The sequence below is a fragment of the Penaeus vannamei genome, chromosome 11 (genome assembly GCF_042767895.1).
Source record: "Penaeus vannamei isolate JL-2024 chromosome 11, ASM4276789v1, whole genome shotgun sequence".
Taxonomy (NCBI): domain Eukaryota; kingdom Metazoa; phylum Arthropoda; class Malacostraca; order Decapoda; family Penaeidae; genus Penaeus; species Penaeus vannamei.
Window position 1 is genome coordinate 9,867,103 of NC_091559.1, and position 8,430 is coordinate 9,875,532.

Consider the following 8,430-nt stretch of genomic DNA (forward strand, 5'->3'; position numbering starts at 1 on the left):
CATTATCAATAATGATAATAATAATGATCAAACAACAACATTTTTTTGCATAATCATTGTTATCATTATCATTATTATTGCTATTTCAATTAATATTATTACTATTGTTGCCATTATCATCATCATTATTACTGTTGTTGTTATTGTTCTGTTATGCTCATCATCACCATCATCATTGTAATTATTAATGTTTTTCCTTTTCATTATTATTTCTTATAAATGTTATCATAATCATTTTAGTACTATTTTCATTATCATTAGAACTGTTCTTCTTCTTATTGTTACTCATTACTTTCATTATCATCATCATTATCACTATTGTTATTATCATTTTGATAATTAGTATCATTGCTATTTTCATTATTATCATTATCATCATCATTAGTATTCGTATCATCATCATTAGTATTCGTATCATCATTAGTATTATGATCATTATTATTGTTATTATTATTTTTATGATTTATTAACAAATTTAAATATTCACAAACATTGATGTACAGACATTTTAGAGATGCATATCAGGATTTCAGGGGCTGTTGCATTCTTTTTTTGTTTGATGGATTAGAGCAATATGAATTATCTTTCCTTTCTTGTTTTTATTTGGATTATTACCATTATCATCATCATAAATCACTATTACTATTTCTATAATTATCTTTGTTTTTCTTGTTATTATTGTTATAATCATTACCGTTGCTGTTTTTATTATTACCGTCATCATTATCATCATCATTGTTAGTATCATTGTTATTTTCATTGTTATTATCATTATTATCACTGTTATTATCATATATAAACATACATGTACATATTTATATTTATATATGTATATGTATAAATATATACATATATGTACATATATGTATATGTATATATGTATGTATGCATTTATCCATATGTATATGCATATATAGGTGTGTGTGTGTGTGTGTGTGTGTGTGTGTGTGTGTGTGTGTGTGTGTGTGTGTGTGTGTGTGTGTGTGTGTGTGTGTGTGTGTGTGTGTCCATTTATCATATAAAACTATGTGTATGTGTTAACACATACACATTCGTCTCAGTTGGGATTTGAACCCAAGTCTTTCGCGTAAGAAGCGAATGTGCTATCCACTGCACCACGGAGACTATAGTATATAAAGGAACTTTAAGAGGATTTGATATCAAGTGGTCTAATTATGTACATGTTTAGTAATGGTTTCTAAAAAACAAAAAACAAAAAAATTTATGTATTATGATTAAGATGATACTATTGATAAAAGTAATGATAATGACAATAACAATAAAACAGCAATAAAGATACTTATAAGATATAAATAATGCTAGTGATAATGACAGTAATGATAACACTTTGAATAAAAATATAAACATTAAGTAATATAAGTGAAAAACCCTTAAAATGTAGTTTTCCGTTCGTGATAACCACTATAACACGGAAACGATGTTCTCTATAAATGTTTATTTGTTTAATGTTTAGCTGCAATTATTATTATTTTTTTTTTTTACTGACTTTTTTTCCTTTTTATAATCGTTATTATTCTCTACCAGTCTTTCTCTCCCTCTCTCTCTCTCTCTTTCAATCACTATTATATCAAAATTAGACAATGAAACATCCCACATTTCTATCGTTCCCGTGGTGTAGCGGTCATCACGTGCGCTTCACACGCGCAAGGCCATCGAGGTGCTAGAGGAAGCCTGTTGCTACTGAATGAACAGAAGATTGGTCGGATGCCCTCTTTTGTTAGGCATATTACCTATTTCTATGGCCGTGTCCTCAATTTAGTCTAATTAACGTCAGATCACATTCAAAATGCCCAGTGCGCATTCCCACATCCGCATTTCAAGTACCCACAATCCCCACACCCACGTAGACAGCCAGCACTAGTTTCCCACACGAGGGATGCACGCCAGAGATCAGCCTCGGCGTGGACCTTTTCCGTTGATACTGAAGACACGAGAAGGCGAGAGAGCAGTCTTATCACGGGAGACGTACTATCCTTTCTGTGGACAGGGGAGGAATGCCTTATATAGGTATATTTATTTCTTCGCTGTATTATCGGTCGAAATCCTTTTCTCTTTCTCTTGAACTCATTCTCTCATTTTTACTTCCTCCCTCCCTCTCCCTCTTTCTCTCTCTCTTACTCACACACATCCTCTCTCTATCTATTTCTATCTCACCCCCTTGTTCTGTAACCCACATTCTCTCTAAATCTCTCTTTCTCTCCTTCCCAACCCTCCTTTCTTCCTTCCCTCCTCTCTCTGTTACTCACACTCACCCCTTCTCTCTCCTTTTCTATCTTTATTTTTGTCTCTCCATCACCTTTGCTTTCTCTATATCTGTCTCACTCTCTCAAGCACACTCTATGACTGTCTATATATCTTTCCATCCTTCTTTATCTCTCTCTCTCACTCCTGCTCTTTCTCACTCTCGCGACTCTTGTCTTTATACCTCTCTCTTTACATCTCTCTTCACCCTCACCCCTATCTTTCTCTCTTTCTCCATCACTCGTTCTTTATTTCACCCTCCCCCTCTCTCTCTCCCTCTTCCTTCCTCCCAAACTCCCCCTTCACCCCCTTACTCTTCCACACGAACTCTCTCCCTTCTCTTTCTCTGTGATTTATTTATTTATTTATTTATATATTTCTATCTTTCCCTCCCTCTACTGCTTATTACTTCCCCCCCTCTCTCTCTCTCTTTCTTTTTTTCTCTCTCAGACGCTGTCTATCTCTCCCTCCCCCCACAATTTTCTCTCTCTGTCTACGTACTCACTCTCCTCTCTTTTTTTCTCTCCTTCCCTTTCTCTCTTTTTCACTGCTCCTCTCCCCCCCTCTCTCTTTATTCTCTCACTCCCTCTTCCTCTCCCTCTCTCCCTTCGCGTTCTTGCTGTTCTTGTTGATCCTAACGATCCACTGCTATCCACTCCATCCACGAGAAGCTGTTCAACACCTGTACACACCTGCCACTAATTGCGAGCGGTGTTCCCTCTGGTTCAACGTGCGTTAACTTTCTGATTCAGTAAGTTGGGAAACTGATTCCAATGGTGGATTATGAGACGGATGTGGCCTTGAGTGCTGCCTTTGTGTCATAGTATTAATAATATGGGAAGAGATGTTTGGTTAACTGCGCGAGTGGGAGACATTTTCATACCGCAAGCATGAGAGTATATGGATAAGATAAATCACTTTTAAAAAATCATATTTGCATACCTCGTTTCGGTGTATTTACACATAAATAGAGACAGAGAAACGATGCTACACAGACAGCAAGACAAAAGCACTGTAGCGTGTCGCTAACAAGGGCGCCCACCTTATACTGGTTAAAACGAACAAGGTTAGCATCTTAGGAGGATCATGTATTAACTACAGCGAAGCAGATATGCAAACTACGTAATTCAAACCATTATAGATTATATTTTTATTTCTTTCGATGCACTATTGTGGACAGAATAGAAATTCCTAAGGGATAAAAGAAACCAGACATTTAAAACATATGCTTTATAGAAAAAAAATAATAAAAAATATAAAATTATAAATAAATAGATAAAAAATAATAGTAATAATGATAACTAAAAAAAATAGATAACTAAATAAAAATAAAAGCAGAGTATCCAGCCTAGACTTTTGGTTTCCTAAATCTTAAAATAACCATATGTAGGCCTACTTACCTTTAGCACTTGAAATGCGAATATGGGAATGCACACTGGGCATTTTAAATGTGATTGACGTTAATTAGACTAAATCGCAGACACTGCAAATAGGTAATATCCATCACAGAATAGGGCATCCGACCAATCTTCTGTTCATTAAGAAGCAACAGGCATCCTCTAACATCTCGGTGGCGCCAGACGTTCGGATGCCGCTCGGAGGGTCATCCTCTGACGTGGAGGCTGCAATCCAGGTCACTGCAGCATCACCAGCTGTTTCAGGAAGACATGTAGACAAAAATTCTTCAAAAACCAGTGTTCGTTGCTTTTGCTCGGGATCGAACCGAGGACCTTGCGCATGTATAGCGCACGTGATAACCACTATACCGCGGGAACGATAGAATTATTGGATGGTTCATTGTTTAATATTCCGATGTAAATATTGGTTGAGAGAAAAATTGAAACAGAATAATAACAATAATGAAAACAAAAAAAGAGAACGTGAGAAAAAGAGGATAAAGAACGAAATAGTGTATCCACAGTTTTAAAGATTTATGCGTGTAAACATAAACATGTATATGCAAATATATATCAACAATGTTGTGTGTGTATGTATGTGTGTGTTTGTATGTGTGTGTTCGCATATGTATATATATATATATATATATATATATATATATATATATATATATATATATATATATATATATATATATATATATATATATATATATATATATATATATATATATATATATATATACATAGGTTAAATATATATTCATGTGTGTGTGTGTGTGTGTATATATATATATATATATATATATATATATATATATATATATATATATATATATATATATATAAATACATACTTATACTCTACATACATGCATATACCCCCCCACCCACACACACACATATATATACGTATATGTCCATACACACACACGCACACACTTGTCATGTTCGGTTCACACACGCAAGATTCTCGGTTCGACCTCGAGAGGAAACATTTCACAATTTTATATTCCCTTTCATTACAACGCAAACGCCATTCTCTCTCTTGCTTTTTGTTTTCTCTCGGTAGCCTCCCCCGCTCTCTTTCTCTCCATCTTTCACTCTCGCTCTCTGTCTCCCCGTATCCTCTCCTGTTTTTATTTCCTTGTTATTCTCCCTCTCCTTCTGTCTCTCTCTTATTAATCAGTAATTCAGAACAGGGTATTTTTGTGATATTTTAAAATCCTTTTTAATGAACAGCAAATGCGTAATTACCAATACAACGAATTGCCAAACTCTGAATCGTCTCAATCTATGAGCGGGAAAATCGTGTCATTTTCCAGAAAAGCTTTCGCTCGAGATGACACGAAGGCAAAGGCGATGGTGCCGAGACGATGGCACTTCAACCGCTCTGGACGAAAGGCTTGTCAGTGCCTCATTTATTCAGGCAACTTCTGGAGATTAAATGGGATAGAATATAGGACAAAAATCGCAACAATCATATCGAAAACAAAGCCAGCCAGGAAACAGAGATATTTAAATTAAAACAATAAAAAATCTGATCTTCATCGTAGATTTTCGAATCATCCAAAATTTGAGAAAAATGCTCAGAGCTCAAAACGGATTATTCTGGAAAGGTTCGCCAAAATGCAGCTTTTATCATCCCTGCAACCAAGGTCAATGTCATCGCATTATTGTCACGTGATAAGTAACAAACGCAACGATAATGAAAATAATGATTAGTCGTAGTGAAAATAACAGTAAGGACAATAATAATAATAGCAATAATGATAATAAAGATAATCATAGTTTTCATAAGAGAAAAAATAATAATGATAATAATAAAATAGAAATGATAACGATGATAACAGTATTGATAATGTTAATGATAACAATAATAATAATAAAGATGATAATGATGACTGTGATGATAATGAAAAGAGTGATAATGATGATAACAATGATAAAGATAATAATAAAATGACGATAATAATACTATTATTGATAATGATAAAAGAAAAAGATAATAATGATGACAGCAATCATAGTAATGATGACAATGATAACGATGATGATAATGATAATAACAATAACAATTACGAAAAATAATATATAAGATAATGATAATGATATTACATTAAGTTTGATAATTCATAATGATAACAAAAAATTAATAAAATGAAATATGATGGATGGCAATGAAATGAATGACTGTAAAATGATAAAGATGATATATATGATGATAATAATGATAGCATAATAATACATATTAGCAAAATAAAGAGAAAAAAAATATGTCAGTCTAGAAGATACAAATAACATTCGATAACCTTCTGAAATAACTTTTCTGGTACCATAAAATTACGCAATGTATGTGTATGTTACATGTAAAATACAATGTACAAAAGAAATCTACAAATAAAATGATAAGAGTTTGTATTTTATGTTAGATTCAATGCATTTTTCTCTCCCCCCCTCATATGCCGCCTACCTATGCCATGGCTAGTCAGTACAGATTGGATGTAATAGATGATGATAGATGCAACAAAGACAGCAACAAAAAGTATGATCAGACTACAAAAAGGATAATAACGTTAACATTAACAGTAGTAAAATTAATAACAGTAGTAATAATGTAACTGCCTCGCATGCCAGAAAAAAAAATAAAAAAAAATCTTTCTGAACACATAAACTCTAGATAAGAGCGTGTATACCATACATATTCCATGATGATGTGTATTGATGTTACATGTCTGATAAATTTCAAATCAAAGAAATTAATAATAAAACTGAATATGAACGATATATTTTAATATAATTAAGTCCCGATTTAATCATCATAATAATACCCGGGCAATTGCAATCAAGACAATTTTTTCCTGGGGATAACGGATGCAATTCGGAATAATGAATAACGTCCACTTCAATCGGAACAAGCCTTCCACTCGTTAAGTCGGGCACTAGGAAGGTTGAGGTCACTATGTAAAGGTGAGAGTGAGATAAGAAGATAAAGATATGATGATGGCAACAAGAGGTAAACTCGCTTTTTAGTGATGAGTTGTTTTTGTTCTAAAAACCACATATGATATACCTAATGAAAAGCAAGAATAGAAAAAAACAGTAAATCAGCATTAATGGAAACCGAAAAAATATCAAACCGTAAAAGATATTCTTTTATTATATTTATATTTTTATTTATATTCGTTCACTCTCAAATCTGAATAAGTGCAATCCCAAAGTTCTTTCTGAACATCAGTGGAAATCGGCTCTGATATCTGGAGCGTTTCGTAGATTCAATACCAAGATCATCTCCAAAGTAGTTTCATTCGTTCCGTGTCAACGATTAACACTAAATTTCGTAACTATTGGTGTTCATTCGAATTCCTGTTTGACGAAATCTTGTTTCTTTCATAAATTTCATATAGTTTTCAGAGGCTAATATAAATCAATATACGAGCGAGAGAGAGAGAGAGAGAGAAAGAAAGAAAGAAAGAAAGAAAGAAAGAAAGAAAAAAAAAGAAAAAAGAAAAAAAGCAAAAAAGAAAGAAAGATAGAAAGTTCAGAAAGCAAAGATCCATGTTTTGATGCTTAATGCCTGAAACAAAGAAATGTGTTCGGCACCAAAGTACAGCTCTATGGTAAGGTATTGTGTCGGAAAGGGAAAAGAGGATTAAAGATCAGGATAAAATGTGTTAGATGTAAGAGATTAGAGAGCATTTGAGGATAGTGTGGCAGTGAAAAGGGAAAGAGGGAGTAAGTGAACCAGAGCAGAGATTAGTAGAAAGGGGGGGGGGGTAAGGGAGTAGGGCGATTGAGTGAATTACAGTGTATGTCACTGGGGAAGGAATAGGAGCAACGTTCAAGGAAAACAAAGAAGCCAGTTTGAAAAGGAGGAGAAGAATCCGGGGAGAGGTGGAGGGGGGGGGGGGTATTAGATGTCAAAGATTAGTTACAGGAAAGTATGGCATCGAGAAGGAAAGAGAAGGAAGCAGATGAAGCAGAGCAGGGATTAGTAAAATGAGAAAGGTTAAGGGGGTTGACCCTTAACCTTTCCCAATTTACTATTATCATTTTTATTATTATTGCTTTTACCATTATTATTACTATTATTATCATACTTATTATAATTTTTGTCGTTATTATTATTACCATCATCACGGTCGTTGTTGTTTTATTATCACTAGTATTACTATCATTATTATCAGCATTATTACTATTATCATTATTATCATAATTTTCATTACCATTTCTACCATCCTTGTCATAATTAATATAATTTTTTTTTTAATAATTATTATCATTATTGTTATGATTATTATTATCATATATCTGTTTTCTAATCCATTTATACATCTTTTTATCTTCTTTGTTTCATCTTTTAGCCTTATCAGTGATTCATTAACAGTGTATTATCAAAGAAAAAAAAAATCAATATAAAACGCAGAGTTTCGATCCACGGTCCTCCGGGTTATGAGCCCGGCGCGCTTCCACTGCGCCACCCTGCTAACTTAAAGAGATTTGAGAAAGATGGACTTATAAAGCAGAAATCATCATAATCATTATTCTTTAGATTCTCTGCCCTTAGCATCATGTTTATTGTTTTATCATCCTTCTTTTTTCACTTTCAATTTTCTGAATATGATTCTATTGTTACTGTCATATAATAATTATTATTGCTTATATTATTATCCTATTACTGTTATCATTATCCTATTTTTCATTATTAGGATCCTTATGATTGCCAATTATTTCTATCCCCATTAGATATAATTATCATTATCATTATCAA

General features: G+C 33.2%; 1 non-coding gene across 1 annotated transcript; it reads right to left on the reverse strand.

The window, feature by feature from the left end:
* Positions 1 to 1,053: 1,053 nt before the first annotated feature.
* TRNAK-CUU (transfer RNA lysine (anticodon CUU)) lies at positions 1,054 to 1,125 on the reverse strand. The gene has a single exon. It is a non-coding gene; the product is annotated as a tRNA-Lys (tRNA).
* Between the last annotated feature and the right edge of the window lie 7,305 nt (positions 1,126 to 8,430).